At 38.4% G+C, this 17270-nt stretch overlaps 1 protein-coding gene across 5 annotated transcripts in view; it reads right to left on the reverse strand.

Moving 5' to 3' along the window:
- SLC25A21 (solute carrier family 25 member 21) overlaps positions 1 to 17270 on the reverse strand; it is a 439143-nt gene that overhangs the window by 199382 nt on the left and 222491 nt on the right. For 2 of the 5 annotated variants that reach the window (XM_070504262.1, XM_070504263.1), the window contains exon 3: positions 15941 to 16763. The exons of the other annotated variants lie outside the window; for them this stretch is intronic. The gene's annotated coding sequence lies outside the window, so the exon portion shown is untranslated. The remainder of the gene's footprint in view (positions 1 to 15940; positions 16764 to 17270) is intronic. 5 annotated transcript variants of the gene reach the window in all.

The following is a 17270-nucleotide window of genomic DNA, read 5'->3' on the forward strand; positions in this document are numbered from 1 at the left end:
AAATGGATACGTCTCAAGTTATACACGAATGGAAAAGGGAGGACTGTTCAGGGTGTGGCTTAAGAAAGAGGAGGTGATGTGGGACAAGAACACAAGGACAGTGGAGTGACCTGGGACGTGCCGAAGCCACCAGGAGTTTCCACCGTAAAGCACTGAGTCTTTCCCACGTTGCAGATAGAGCGGTTTGTTATAAAGATCTAGGAGATAATCAGATGGTAAAAGGTAACACTTGAGAGGTGAAATGCAATACTTATTCTGCTAGGATTTGAAAGAAAATCAACTAAGAATACTCTTACAGGATCCACTATTTGAATTTTTAAAAAATTTACAATTGTTCCTATTTTTTAAAATGCTATTAAAATCACTTAAGTAAAAACAATAACTTTTTCTAACTTTAAAAGTAACACATGTTCACGCTAAATACTTGTAAAATCCCAGGGACATGTAAGAAAGAAAATAAAATTCCCCAAAAACCAGCCCCTGAGAGATTTCCGTTAAGATTTGTATTTAAATCAAGAGACAAATTTTGAGTACGTACTACCTAGAAAACCAGTGAGACTGCACAGTGCCTGTGTTTGTAGACGGCCAGGATGACTACGAAGCACGGATAATGGAGCGAAAGAGCTGGGTTCTGGCACCAGTGGTTAAGCTCTACCAGCACCAGGAAGATGGCTATCAGGGTCTGCACTGGCCCCTTAAAACTACACCCCTAGCATGGATAGAAGAAAAGTCACTGCATTCTCTCTAATCCCCAAAGCAACTGGATAGTTTCTGTCTGCCTGTTAGCCTAGTTGGGATGGGCCCAGAATGGTAGGCTGCAGGCCCTGATTCCCACTTCCTCTAGCCTGGAGACCAGGGATCATCGGGAAAATGTCTGTTTCCCAGGATTGTGTAAGGAAATAGGGGATCACATCTCTAGGGATGTTTTGGAACTTGCAAAGCATTAATTATTGATTAACTATTATTAGTAGTAATTGAGGTGCTGTGCAGGACACTAAAAATGAATGAGGACTTACCTTCAAAGAGCTTTACCATGTACAAGGAGGTACCATATATAAACAAACAGAAAGTTAATTAAAATTTGAAAATGAGTTCAACTGTTGCATTGTATGCAAGCAGGGGCCAGGTAATTATTAAATTAACTGTAAAAGCCTGAGAAGGGATGATCCAGCATAGTATAGGTGTTTGTTTGTTTATTTATTTGTATACCTGTAGTTTTATTCACGTTTTATGTGTAAGGATATTGAGACCTAGAGAGGTTGTGTGAATTACTCCGAATTAAACAGGAAACAGCAGAAAGGAGGGAACTGAGAACAGAAGCCAGGTTTCTTCACTCTGGGCCAAGAACTCTCCTCCTCCAAACTGCTACCCCTACTGCACCAGTGGGGGTCTAACTGAAGCAGGGGGCGCGCTTGGAGTAGGGTTGGCGAGGGCAGGTTATGAAGGGCTTTACGAGCTGGACAGTAGAGGCTAGGAATGATGTAAACAAGAGGCCATAGGAGTTGTGCTGGGGTCCCAGATTCGGTGATTTGCTAGAAGGACTCACAGAATTCAGCGTAAAGTTGCACTCACAGCTGAGGTTAATTACAGCAAAAGGCTACGAAGGAAAATCAGCAAAGGAACAGGCAGGTGGGGCGAAGACCTGGGGAAACGAGCATCTAGCTTCCAAGGGGAGTCACACAGGACGTGCTTAATTCCTCCAGCAACAAACTGTCACAACACATGTGCAACGTTGTCTAGTTGGGAAGCTTATTAGAGACTCAGTGCCCAGGAGTGGCTTATTGGTTCCTAAGCAAACATATCAGAACTAACCAACAGCAGTGAGTGCTGTCCTTTTCAAGGTTGGCACCTTCATTTTACCATCTACAAACATATTAAAAAGGTATCATCACCGTTTAAAATGTTGTTGGACTTTCTGGTATTCCCTTGAGCCTGTAGTATGCAATTTTTAAAAACCTAAAGTGGTAATTTAGAAGACAGATTCAGTTTCTGGAAAGCACCAAGCATCAGATGGAACCAAGAGTGGTGAATACAGGGGCTGATCAGATGGGATCATACCACCTTAAATATGGAAAGAAATATGGCAACAGAGTAATGAAACTGATCATTGGATACAAGAACAATTATTTTTGAAGAGTATTCCAAGAGTGAGTGTCCAAAAAATATTTTGATTAAGGGAATGTCTTGAAATAAAGTGCTAGTTAAAAGGGCAATATTCAATCAAGTGGAGGGATTCTGCTTTCTCCTTCATTAAGAAAAGTACTGCTTACCTTCTATTCACACTTTGTGATTGCACAGGACTTCAGAGGAGGGAGATATGGGAAAGCTTTACAGTCTAGTTTGGATTTGATTTGTTGTTGAAGGATAGACAAGATATGGTTGGGAGAGCAGATAAAGAGAGAATTTCAGGGATGTAGGATGATGTATAAAAAATGATGCTGGAGCAGAGGACTTTTAGGGCAGTAAAACTATTCCTTATGATACTATAATGTGGATACATGTCACTATACATTTGTCCAAACCCACAGAATGTACCAAGAGTGAACCCTAATGTAAACTGTGGACTTTGGGTGATAATGATGTGTCAATGTAGCCTCGTTGATTGTAACAAATGTAACACTCTGGTGTGGGATGTTGATAGTGGGAGGTATTGTGTGTGTAGAGGCAGAGGGTATATAGGAACCCTCTGTACCTTATCCTTGTTTATACTCTAAAAAATAAAGTCTATTTGGAAAAACAAAAATGATAGTGGGAAAACATGAGGCATTGATGGGGAATAGGAGGGAAGAAGCATTAGAAGCATTCCAAGCAAAGGATAAAAGACTATAAATGAGAGAAGAAGGCAAAGTTCCAGGAAATAGAAGGATTTCAGTATGCACAGTGCTATCCAACAGAACTTTCTGCAATGATGGAAATATTTGATAATCTGTACTGTCCAATATGGTAGCCACTAGACTTATGTGGCTTCTGAGCACATGAGACATGGCTAGTTTGATTGAAGAAATGATATTTGTTTTTACTTACTTTTAATTAATTTAAATCTCAATAGCCATATGTGGGTAGCAGATAGCATATTGGATAGTGCAGGATAGAGCATGGAGTTGGGGTCCTGTGAAATAGGGATGGAGAGTAATATAGGAGAGAGATAGATACTGGAGGATCTTCCAGCTATATAAAGAAGCATTAAATTTATCCCAAGGAACACGAGAAGCCAATGACAAGATTTAAGAGGGAGAGTAACTAACATGATCAATTTCTCTGCTTTTTGGTCTCAGGCTGCAGTGAAAAGAATGGATTAGGGTTGGGATGATTTTTACCTAGAGACAGGGATACCAGGGAAAAAGGTATCGGACAATCCAGGCAAGAGATGCCATGACCCAAAGGGTAGAAATCAGGGGACTTGTGGACACCTAGGAGGAAGAGGAAAGGATGGATTGGATGTTAGGAACAAGGGAGGTAGGAGGGATGGGTAGACGAGGCTTGAGAATGATAGATGGTAGTGCCATACACTGAAGAACAGGTCTGAGGAGACAAGGAGTCCAGTCAGGGACTTACTGCGTATGAGGGATCCACTAGGCACCCAAATTGGATGATACACATTTGGGAGCCATGCACATATGGATGGCCACTGAAGCCACAGGAGGGGATGGGACCATCCAAGGCAAGTCTGAAAATGAGAGGAAGAGGACCTGGGACACCCTGAAGAACGCCAATACACGGACATGATTCTTCTGTTTTTAAGCTAGTTTCATACTCATTCCTGCATATTGTAGCAGCCATATTAACCTGCACTCACTGTGTTTTACATAAAGACCCCAAGCTCACAGTTGAGCACCCCACAGGTCTCTCTCAACAGGCAAGTATTTGGGATTCTCTTCCACCCCACCTTCACTTTCAGGACACACTGACATATGAAAAGTATTATTCTAAATTCAGTTTTTTTCCATTCAGGACACAATTTCAGCTAAAACAGAGTGAACTCTGATGCAAAAACAATTTTACTGGTGACAGAGACTATATTAGGGAGGCACATTTTAAAAGAAGTTAATAAGAGCACAGTCATCAAAAAACAATTCACAAGTGTTTCTCTCTCCTTTGAATTTATTATCAAAGAAATGTCCAGTGCCCTTCCCACAGCTGACGAGCTGTCAAATAAACTACCAGCAACCAATCACATCATGAAACAAGGGAATATATTGATTTTAAACAAAAAGCGGAAGCATAATACAAACTCTTCTAGCTAAATACAAACAATGATGATACCATTGGGGGAATTCTAGTTTACTGTGCTTTATCAACAGTTTCTACTATGCAAATCAGAGCCTTAATGGAGGATGCCGTTGCTCCTACATAAAGCTCATGATCACGCATGGTAAAGGAATGGAAGTGCTGCTCTCAAGTATTTTGGGGTATCACACTGTCAAATGCTCTTCTTTGGGGAAGCCTGGCTAATAAATTAACTGAGATATTACTTATTGCACCTTAAATATTCATAAAAACTAGCAGGCAATGCAAGTGTAAGTCTAGGGACCATTATGGATCATTCGTATTTCAAGAACCCAACAGACATTTTTGCATAAATAGGTTAAGATGGACCCTGTGTTGGGTCATTCTTTCGTTTAACAACCTTTTATTAAGCATTTACTACGTATCAAAGTATAGAGGATTTGGAGGATCATGTTAAGCAGTTTGGACTTTGCAAGTATGAAAAAAGAAGGCTTCAAAGTGTTGGGAGATGAGATACGGTGTGGTAGTGAGAAGATCTCTGTTTTTGGAGAGAGAACACTGGCAGCAGAATCAGGGTGCAAAGAGGCTGGATTCCTGAGCCCAGTTACGGGGCTTTTACATTAACTTGATGAAAAAAAGATTAGTGCCTGAAATTGGGAAGTGGTAGTGGGGATGGAGAGAGAGGGATTAATGAGAAAGATACTTAGAAGTCAATATGGGAACTGAGTAATAATTCTGAGGTTATTCCCTGGGGGGATTGCGTAGCTGTTTTTGATCCCAGGAGATGTCTCTGAAGATATTATTTCTTAGCCTCCATTTGTGGTACTCTCCTAGAAGTATCGTGCAAGAGCTAAGCATTCATTAGTGGCTTCTTTTGGGATTACAGTCATTTCTTCACTGAACAGCCCTGTCAAGTAGTTAATGATCTGTAAAACTCTTAACTGAACCCGGAAGAGCTCTTTAAAATAATTCTGTAAATCAAAGATCCTTCTATTGTATTTTGTAAATTCTGATTTGCTTTTCTAAATGAATTGTCCCCATCTTTCAGTGTGCATTTTCTATTCTCTGGACTGTACAGAAAATTTTATTAGTTTTTAATGCGATCAAAGGGAAACTGAACTCAACCCATACTTTTCTAAGAATCAACATACCATAGATTTTAAAAGCTCGAGTGAAACTAAATCAGCAGTTGCCGGGAAGCTCTACTCTATTCCTAAGATGATATTTCTTCTATTATTCCTATTAATGCTACTGCTAATAATTTTACCATTACTCTTACTAAAACATACATCACCATCGCTCCTAAAACTGGCTTACTTTATTAAGTGCCTTTATGTACCAGAAACTGTTGCACTTATTTCATGTGTGTTGACTCATTAACTCATTGCTGACTTAACAATGTTCAGAACGTCACTCTCAAGAGACTACCACTATTTTCCCTATCTGATTAATGAGAAGATTAAGGCACAGAGAGGAGAAAGAACTTGCCCAAGGTTACTCAGCTATTCAAGGGCTGAGCTGGGATCCAATCCTGCTGCAGACTGTTACTCTGGTAGTCACCAATAAACCACATCTCTCGGCATTCCTGCTCTGGTGGAATGCCCTCTCACCTCATCCGAGTTTGACCACGTGACTTGCTTTGAACAAAGAGACATTAGTATGTGTTATGCAAGCAGAGGTTTGACAAGCCACTAGCACACTGGTGTTTGCTCAGCTGGGACACTTCTTTTCGGGATCCAACTGCCATGTGCTGAAAAGCCCAAACCAAATGGAGAGGCCACACGGGGGAGAACTGAGGCCCTCCAGTCCCAGCCAACTGCCTGCACCAACTGCCACTGATGCAAGCGAGTCCTCTCGGCCACTGCAGCCTCAGCCACCACATGACTGTAACTGCCTGCAAGACTCCACTCGAGACCAGCAGAAGAACTGCCATGTGAGTCCAAGCAACCACAGAATCGGGAGAGACGCTAACAATGGTGGTTGCTTAAAGCTACTCAATTTTGAAGTGATTTGTTTTACAGCAGTAGAAACACAAAACAAAACCCAATCCATTTGGCTCCAAAGTCTATGCTCTTAACCTGTCTGTTATCCTGAGCTGAAGTTACCTTCCTAAATAACCATAAAATATATACATATACCATAAAAAAATATATAACTTATTGAGTATTTATTTACTGTGTACTTATTGTAACTACTTACTATTTTAAATCTATATTTACAAAGTTTTCCTTCTTTGTGTGCTATACTATATTACTTATTATTATAAATTTCTCCCTTAAATCCAAAATGTATCCTGGGAATTAAAAACTAAGAAACTGCCTATCCATTGCCAAGAAAGTTCAGTTTTACCACATGAACAAATTTGTAGAAAGGATTAGATCTATTCCACCAACTCCGCTAAGAATTTATAACAATAATGTTCACTCACTTATTCAACGAATAGTTAACATTTATCGAGCAAATACTTCATGCCAGTGACCATGCTAAGCAGTCTACACATGCTTGCTCCTCACAACCACAAGGTTGTGCAGGGAATGGGGAGGTACCAGGAGTCATGCCTGAGGTCCCAGCTGGTAAGTGGCAGAGCCTGAGTCCAGGCTCAAGTCCATCTGACTTTGGAGTCCCAGTTCTTGCCCCACAATTCGCTGCACTGGGTGCTGCCATGTAAGCAACAGGGGCTAATCAAATCCCAGTGGACAAATCCTCTGACAAGGAAGGCCCTAGAATCTGACTGAAAGCATTGCTGAATATCTAGTCTCATTATAAAGGTATTCAAAAGTGACTACTCCTAGTTTCAGTTTGAATTCATATAGTCTGCAATTTAAGATAAATCTATAGATTATTTTTAAATTACTACACAAACACAAATTACTGTTTAATGCATAAAATTATTTTCTGTGGGAGAAAGTTTGCCCACGTGTTAGTGTGCAAAGATTTTAAGCCCCTGCCTGGCTAACTTGAATGCTTAAATTATTAGCTTAATCCTCTCCTTAGGCAATTGACCAAACTTGGACTATCCCAATCAAGGCATGTGCGCACCTTCTCTCTCATATAATGTATCACAGGGAATTCAATGCTCTATTCACCAAACACCTCCTCCTTCTCTCCCCACCTGCACTGAACTGAGAGGACTTGGAGAACAAGAAATATTTTTTAAAAATCTCTGTTGTTGTAGAATCTTTGGATGTAGAAGGAGGCCTCCCTGCAACAATTCTCCTTCCTCTCCTCAGCAGCCACCCACCTGGGTTGCCCTTCCATCTGCCACTGGCTGGGGAAATCTGTTTGTTCTATTGAGAGATAGCAGCAATAACGTAACTTTCAGTAATCATGAAACTTTAGTTTTCATTATTTTGAAGTCACTTTATCGTTTTCATTTCAAAAGACTTTTAACTTATACAGTATGGGTTTAAGGATCAGAAACTGATATAAAAAGGGAAACTCCTAACACAAAGGCTACTGTGTAAGCCTCTATATTATTTAGATAATTAAAATCCAAAACATATCTCGGGAAGAAAAAACACCTTACGGTAGAGGTAGAAGGAGCCATGTCTGAATGGAGTTTTGAAGGATAAGAATGAGTGGTTTGAGTAGATGTTTACAATCCTTTCTACCACTAATGGTAGAAAAACAGGGGTTAGGAAGTCTGAGCGAAGAGATTTCTTAATCCATGGTATATCACGTGTTGTCAAAAGGACCTTTTAAGGGTCATTTAATTGTCATCAGAGTAAATTAATCATAGCAAATATTAATGATCTTAAATACCAATTTAAATATTTAAACATGAATGGAAAGTGCCACATGGCTATGTCTTTGATAGACACGGTAATTCAGAATCAGATAAATCAGGATATTCTGAATTATCAGGATAAAGTAACACTTGAGGAGTATTCTAAAAAGGATCAAAAGACTTCAAGAGGGGCTGGCCCTGTGGTGTAGTGGTGAAGTTCAGCACGCTCCACTTCGGCGGCCCAGGTTTGCAGGTTCGGATCCCGGGCGCAGACCTACATCACTCATCAGCCATGCTGTGGCGGCAACCCACACATAAAGTAGAGGAAGACTGGCACAGATGGTAGCTCAGGGCTAATCTTTGTCAAGGGAAAAAAGGGGAAGATTGGCAACAGATGTTAGCTCAGGGCTAATCCTCCTCACCAAAAGAAAAAAAAAGACTCAGAGAAATATTAGGCTTTTACAATATATGATCACGCAGAATAATACTAAGTCATGTAATAATAAGTCATAATAATATGGTACAACTGCAATTATGTAAGGATATCCCTTAACAAGTAACTTTTCCAAAGCAGATCTTCTCCTTAAAAGCTCAATGCCAAATACATTGACATCTGTGGAAGGTGAACACGAACACATTAACATAAACTTCCTAAAAATCAGAAAGACTTTAAGGAGATCTTCCAGCTGAGAATAAATACGTGTTTAATTTGCTTCCAGATTCCCTTATACCTGACTGGTTTTAATCACCATAATGAAAATTAATAAATGATTTGTCAGTGCTTTAGGAGATGGGATAGTCTCCATCTGGCATATTCGAGGTTTACAAAAACATTTTCCAGTACTACCCAGTGACAGAAAACATTGGTAAGGTAAGCTCTTACAGCTGAAATGCAGCCGTTGATTGCCAGTGGAAGCTACAGGCAAGGATGATTAATATAAACAGGCTTTTGCCTGTGCTTCACAGCAACATTACATAAAGCAGTGCTATTTCAGGAGACTTTTATATTTTAATTTCCAAGAGTCCACAGGGTAATGCATTTTTTTCTTCATCTTGTTTGATCTTTGATATTTAAGACCAACTTCTGTGTTTTGTTTATTTTTTCTTTGCATTGGAAAAAGAACATAAAGTGAGTGACAACACGTAATCAGGGCTAATTGGTATTTTTCAGAGAAAAAAAGAGAAAACACCTTTTATGATGAGCCAAATGCAAACATTTTACAAATAGGGTATCTTACACCAAATAATCATGTCAGGAAAAAAAGTGGTTATGTTGCATGCATGGAAGTATTTGTTAGCTTCATATTTAATCACTGCAAGTGGTTTTAATTTATATTTCCCTAAAATTTGGCTATTACACAAAGCAAGTACTTTAAAGGACTAAATGATTGTCTTTTCCCTGAAGGAAAGAAACTGAAGGTTGATTTCAAACAGCAAGGAATAATAGAGACAAAGTATTTTAAATAAAAATAAATAACGGGGGTAGGGAAATCATCGAGTGGCCAGCTTGTTTAATAGAAGAAGATGATTTAGTTTCCTTTTTTTAAAAAAAAAAAACTTACTACTTTTTTACCCTAAAAATGATCAGAATAATGCACGCTAACTATTCCTCCTTAAAATACCATCAAATATGTAGGGGTCTTCTTGTTGCACTTTTAGTAAGGTCTGTGTTGTCGAAACAGGTGATGACAGCAGTACTATTTTGTGTTATTTTAGCCGTCACTAGCCTTCCTAGTATTTTTCACCACTCCCACTTGCTGGCAGTATATCATGGCACAGTTTCAACAGAATTCTACTATGAGCTGTGAGCTAACTGGGAAATGTCAACATGTAAAGCCATGTCTAGAATTAACCTGTCTTTAGCAAGGGCAAACCCTCACACTCTCCCTTCTCTCTCAAAATTTAATTACAGCAGAGGCACAGCAAAAGGGGTGGATCAGGAGATACTAGAGACAATTCTATAACCCAGAGATAGGATAATCACACGAAATCCCCCAGGAACATTTTACTATGGAACTAGAAAATAATACTGTGTGTCTTGCCAGAGAACAAACTTTTGTAATTAAGAACCACATGGCCATCTGAGTGAGACTCTCTATTCCTCCAGAGTGAAAGGATCATGCCCTTCAGTTTATGGGGATGCACGCCATGTCCCTTCCTCTGTGGAACATCTGACTTTAATTGAACAGCTATGGAGGTTCCTGCTGTGACATCCTAGAGGTATCATCACACTTTCAGGCATCAGCCTTGGCTGTGATCTGCCCCGGGGCCCCTTTAATGACAAGAGGTCAACATTCTATCTCAAGCCAAGTTACACACCATATGATGGCTTCTCTTAGCACTGCCCCATGTCTGTTGACCTTGAAAAAGGACCGGTAACCACAGGACAAATCAGCAAAGACCCTGAAGGTCATGGCCCTCATGTAACATAATCAGCATCTTTAAATAATTTGTCAGAGTCAAGTTGAGAGTCAGACACTGGAGGGACACTGCTGCCTACATACCTGAAACTCTTCTCAGACAAGAAGTGGATCCATAAGGATTTCTGTGTAAAGACTACAGAAATAAAAACGAAATGTTCAAAACTTTTGGTAAGATTTGAGAAAACAAAGAAGTAAAAAGTGGTTTTTTCAGATTTTAAAAAAAATGCATTAAAGCATTTCCTGGATTTTCAGCAATATGAGAACATTTCACTGAGGAAAGAACAGAGATCTAAAGATCTGGACCGCTGTCAATACAAGTGGCCTCTGACGATGCTAATGGTGTCCTGGGGACCATAAAATGACATGAAAAAGAGCTCAGATGTTGTCTCTTGAGGAGATGACTTCTCCTGTAGGCCATTTATCCTTTGTCCTCTCAAAAATTAATTTATTTTATACCCTACCATCAGGGAGAATAAATATTCCTTATTCTTTCTTGTGCATATATATTCAAAGGTACTCATATTGTTCTAGTGCAAAACAAACAAAACACAATGTACTTCCAACATAGTTTTGGTGGGGCTGCATTTAAATCCACTATTTAACAACTATGGATAATGTGAATGTGCTGGTGGGGTCTACTGAAACACATACAAAGCTGCTATCTAATTGTAGGCCATAATGTCATAAAGTGTTGATTTGGTTAAATAACATAAATTTAAAGTTCAATTAATTTTGAAAGAATGGGCAGAGACCCTGGCGGAGTTATAGCAATCATTAAGGCAACCAGCTTATAACTCCTGCCTTTGAACGCTGACTTTCAGATCTATACACCTAGATTTGATCTCTCTAATGCCCAGACTCAGCTTTTAAACTGCCTCCTGGACAGCTCCACCTGGATGTCTCTTGGGCCCCTGAATCTCTCATCTCTCTCCCCAGCCCCACCACCAACCTGCTCCTCCTTTGGCTCTCTCCATACATTCTACATGCAGTAATTCAAATCAGAAACCTGGACTTTATCCCAGATGCCCTCAGCCCTCACATCCAAATAGTTCTTAAAACCTGGGATTTCTAACCCTTGATTTCTCTCAAATCTCTTCCCTCCATTTCTACTGTCTTTCTCAAATGGCAGGCCTTCATTATTTCATGACCGGACTTTAACAATACCCTCTGCCACGGTTCTTTCTGCTTCAAGTTTCTCGTCACTCTTCATGCACACCTGGCACTGCTGTTCCATCACCTCGGGAGTTGTCCACCACTCACAGGACAGATTCCTCCAAACCTGATCTCTGTCTAAGCCTTCACCTCCAATCTTCATCTCCCTCTCCTCAATGGGCCTCCCGCTTCTGGCCATAGAAAAGTACCTACGAGTTCTGTTCGACCCTGGCCCTCTGGACACCAGGGATGGGAATGCTCCGTGTTCCTGGTCTTCCTTCTGAATGCCCCCTGGCACCTCCAAAAAGAGTGGAGCCCCTTCCCCACAATGTTTAAATCTTGTTTCTTATAATAATTTTGTACATATCTATTCCAATTCCCACCAAACTGAGAGCTCCTCAAAAAACAGAATCCATGTGCCGTCCCTATTTCTGTCTCACCAGCTCTCACAACGCATGATGCATAGGAGGCAATTTCATAATGTCGAACAGATAAAAAACCAAATGAACCAATAAAGCATGGAAAGATGCTTCAATTCTTGGATTCAAAGGTATGTAAATAAGATAGAAACAATAGAGGAAAACTGATGGCATCTGTGGTTTGAATAGTTCCTAATCAAACATTAGTGAAATATTATTTATAAGGAAGAAAATTAAAGTTCCTAAGAAACATCATGCTAACTATATAAAAAGCCAGGAGATACCTTACGTTTGTATTGTACCAGTAGTAGAAAATACTTAAAATATTTACAGATAAAGGTAAAGTTCCAGGAAACGCAGATTTTATTCTCAATCAGTTCAAACCTAAGTAAGGGCAAATTAAATGTTCTCCTCTGAAAAACTGAAACTGGCTTCATAAGCCAATTACTTTTTGCTATTTCATGATTCTAAGTGTTTTCAGGGTCTGAGGTGTGTGGTTTAGCATCACTTTTTGCATATAAATATCACAGTGTTCAAGGCACTAGACCTCGGGGAAGAGACACAGGCTTCTTACGTGACTGCGATGCAGAAGTGCAGTCTCTAACAAGGAATATAGAATGGAAAGCCCCATAAGTGCTCGAGCTAAGGCCAGCTTTCCTGCTGCATAAGATTTACTATAACGATTGGGCTGACAAAGTTGCAAAAAATGTTAACATCAGTATAGCAGATGTTAGACATACTTTGAGCTCCAGATGTCCACAAATAGCCTGGCTACACTGAGTCAGACCCACGGGTCACCCACCTCAGAATCACACGTCTTTACAGAGATGAAGGGACGATTGTGAGATGCTATGGTTTTCCTCCAAAATGCCAAACTCAACATGATAAGCAAGTATTTCTCAAACACCTCAAGTTTCCTAAATAACTTACTGAAAGGCTCTCATCCTCAAGTTGATTCAAATCCTTCCTGAAAAACAAAATTTACTACAGCCTCCCTATCTGGACCTAGGGAATTGGCTGGACTTGAATCAGAATTCTTTTCAGAATTGCAGGATGAGAAAGCCCAACACAGAAGGCTTTAAAGAGATCTCACCAAAGGCAGGGAAAGACTGTTCACAATAATTGTGCCAATCTAGAGTCATTTTCAGAAATCACCTTGGATTTAATATAAATAAATATCATACTTTCTCATGGTAAATAATCAGAAACAAACACAACTGTGAAAGTAGAAAAAAATGCAGAAGCTATAACTTTGTCACACATCTTTATTACCTTTAAAAATAACTAATGAAAAACATTCACACACACACGCACACACACACACACACACACATGAACCCCAAATGGGGAAAAAAGAGAGAAGCTGTAAAAAGAAAAGCCCAAAAGATCCTTTTAAGTGTAAGACAACATAAATTTTTCGGTCTCTCTCTTTTTTTAACAACCCTCCTCTGTGAAAAAAGGTTTTATGTGATCAGTCTAGATAGTAACTAAAACAGAGGAAAACAGTAAAAAGAGGTAGAGTCCAGGCATAGAGACCAAAACAGAGTCCATGTTCTTCCCATTGCTCCTAGAAATATTTATCTCAAAAAGATAAATAAGATAAATTATCTTCTTATAACCTCAGATGCTATAGTCTTCTCTAAATCCTTTTAAACCAAAATTCTTTACCAAATCCACTTTGGCATTAGATATAATACTTTGTTTTAAACTGCTTCACTGTGAGATTTGAACAGCTATTTCCATGTTAGAAATTAGGGAATTGCCTATTAGGTTATATCTTCATTAGGTTTTTTTATTTATGTTTGAACACGATTTGTTTATGGAATCATCATTTTGAGTAAAAACTCCTAATCCATCTTTAGAAGCAATGAATCAGTTCTAAGTGCATTTTAACCTTTGTATGAACACCTGCTAAGAGGTATAGCAAACTGACATTGGGATAACATATTACTCCAAAGTCAGGATTTCATAATGACACTTCCTATGTCCAAAGCAATTTCTCTATATCCTGAAACTTTAAAATTTCTCCTAGATATGTCTTCCATGGAATGGGAGAAATATATACATACATACATACGTATATATCAGCCCAAAGACTTAAAATATCCAAAGGCTGAATTTTTGGTAGTTATTCAGGAGGCCAAAGAACAGACAGCAGGAATTTTGATTGAATCGGAGATATATACTCACTCAATTTGCAATCAAAATGTTTCCTTACTAAAGATCACAGACCACATTACTATATCACATACTTAGAGACAAAAAGACAAGTAAAGTGATGCATGAAAGTAAAGATGTTGCCAATGAATTTTATTCTAAGTGAAATTACACTACCATAAAACCTCTTATTCTGTATGGATGTCCTGAAGATATTTTGTTTTGTCAGTTCTCCAAACTTTTCTTTTCTGATTGCTAATTTCAACTCTGGAAATCAACCAGGTAAACACAAACACACAAAGTGTGGCTAAATAAGCAAGTTTTGAAGTTTTGCTGTCTTGGGGAAGTAAACCAGTTAACGTTCCTTCCAGATACTGTGTTAATTTTAAGAACTTCTTTTTTTCTAGTTACATTTATGGTAGGGCAAAATGTTCTTTAAACAACATACCTATCCTATCACAGAGACATGCATGAAAAAACTATTGATTCAGGTAAAATAACTTTTGGTTATCAATTAAAGTTTTATTTCCATAGAAAATTTAGAATTCTAAAACGAGCTCCCTTTGAAATTTTATGTTCACATACAGGTGGTGGGAAAGTGAGTTAATTTTTTAAAATAGGAATTCAAGTCAGTTTAACTATGTTTATATTTATATCATTTTAAAATCATGGCAAGTTAAATATCTTTTATTCAGGACAGTTACTCTAACAGAGTCTCTAAAGAAACTCATGTAAATATAATTTGAGAGACTCCACATGTTGAGAAGGTACCTGGTATCTTAAAAAAACTGGGCCATTCCCAAGCAGAGACTTTCCATCACCTCTTTAAACGTCCCTGGGAAAAGGGCCAGAGGAGAGGGAAGACAAACGTGCTTTGTACAGTGATGCCACAGTGAATGAAAATTTTAATCCTTTTTACCTCCACTCTGCCACTTTGGGTTTCACAGACAATTACAGTAGATAAAAGCTGCAATAATAGAGAAGGAGGAGCACTGGCATTCCACAGATCTTACGGGAAATGTTACAGCACTCACTCCAAAAGAAACTCCAAAATTAATCAAAGTTAATCTACTCATCATTTTTTGTTTAATAAATATTGGTCACATACTACCTATGTACTAGGAAAATAAGGGACGCTAATAATTAATGATTCATGACTTACAATCAATTATACAGGAAAGTGGATCCATTTGTTTTCAACTGTTCCATAAAATAGCTTGAAGATTTTTAGGTCTACTGAACTCTTAAAAATCGAGTCTTCTTTTTGAAGTTGTTTAACCACCTCTTCTCCTAACATACGAGCTAGAAATTGTGGCCCAATGAACTTTGCCAGCGACTGATAGTGAATTGACCTTGTCTTTCATGAACTTCAGCTAGTCATATTCTGTTTCATACTCAAAGGAGATAACAGTAGTACCAACGACTTTTCCATTAAAGAGTAAAATATTTACTTTTTAAAAGAAATCATTTTGTTGAGGTCATATTGGCTTATAACACTGTAAATTCCAGGTGTACATTATTATCTGTCAGTTTCTGTATAGACTGCATTGCATTCACCACCAACAGTCTAGTTTTTATTCGTCACCATACATATGTGGCCCTTTACCCCTTTCACCCTCTCCCAACCCCCTTCCCCTCTGGTAACTACTAATCTGTTCTCCTTATCCATGTGTTTGTGCATCTTTCACATATGAGTGAAATCATATGGTGTTTGTCTTTCTCTGTCTGGCTGATTTCACTTAGCATAATACCCTCCAGGTCCAGCCATGTTGTTGCAAATGGCATGATTTTGTCTTTTCTCTTGCTGAGTAGTATTCCATTGTATATATACATACCACATCTTCTTCATCCGTTCGTCTATTGATGGGTACTTGTGTTGCTTCCACGTCTCCGCTATTGTGCATATTGCTGTGATGAACATAGGGATGCATAAATATCTTGGAACTGTTGATTTCATCTTCTTTGGGTAAATACCCAGTAGTGGGATAGCTGGATCATATGTTATTTCTATTTTTAATTTTTTGAGAACTCTCTATACTGTTTTCCATGGTGGCTACACCAGTTTGCATTTCCACCAACAGTGAATGAGAGTTCCTTTTTCTCCACAGCCTCTCCAACATTTGTTATTTTTGTCTTGGTAATTATAGCCACTCTTACAGGTATAAGATGAAACCTCATTGTAGTTTTAATTTGTATTTCCATAATAATTAGTGATGGTGAACATCTTTTCATGTGCCTAGTGGTCATCTGTATATCTTCTTTGGAAAAAACATCTGTTCATATCCTCTGCCCATTTTTTGATTCGGTTGTTTCTTTTTTTGTTGTTGAGTTATATGAGTTCTTTATATATTTTTGAAATTAACTCCTTGTTGGATATATGATTTGCAAATATTTTCTACCAGTTGTGGGCTGTCTTTTCATTTTATTCATGGTTTTCTTTGCCTTGCAGAAGCTTTTTAGTCTGATGTAGTCCCATTTGTTTATTTTTTCTTTTGTTTCCTTTGCCTGAGGAGACACAGTATTCAAAAGAATACTGCTAAGACCAATGCCAAAGGGTGTACTGCCTGTATTTTCTTCTAGGAGTTTTATGGTTTAAAGAGTACAATATTTTATTTGTTCATTTCAAGAACTTTCCATATGCGAGGCACATACTGGTTCCTAGAGAAGCAAAAATAGAGTTCTTTACCTTCAATGAAATTAAAATATAATAGAAAAAAATTACAATATGTTTATGGAAATTGACAAGCTAATTTTTGTCATGGAAATGCAAAAGCCAAGAATAGCTAAGGCAATCATACGGAACAAAGTTAGAGGACTGACACTACCATCTAGCGAGATGTATGATAAAGCTATAATAATTAAGACAATGTGAAATTGGCATAAGGATAAACAAACAGACCAATGGAATAGAATTTAAAAATTCACAAATAAATCTATGCACATAGGATCACATGATTTTTTACTAACGTGCCACTGAAGAACAGCACAGAAAGGAAGATTTTTTCAATAAATGGTACTGGGACAATTGGCTATCTATAGAGACAAAAATGAATCTTGATTCTTATACCAGACTATATACAAAAATCAAGTCCAGATGGATCGTATATCTAAACATCAAAAGTAAAACAATAAAACTTTAAAGAAAAACCATAGAAGACAATCTTC

The sequence above is a fragment of the Equus asinus genome, chromosome 2 (genome assembly GCF_041296235.1).
Source record: "Equus asinus isolate D_3611 breed Donkey chromosome 2, EquAss-T2T_v2, whole genome shotgun sequence".
Taxonomy (NCBI): domain Eukaryota; kingdom Metazoa; phylum Chordata; class Mammalia; order Perissodactyla; family Equidae; genus Equus; species Equus asinus.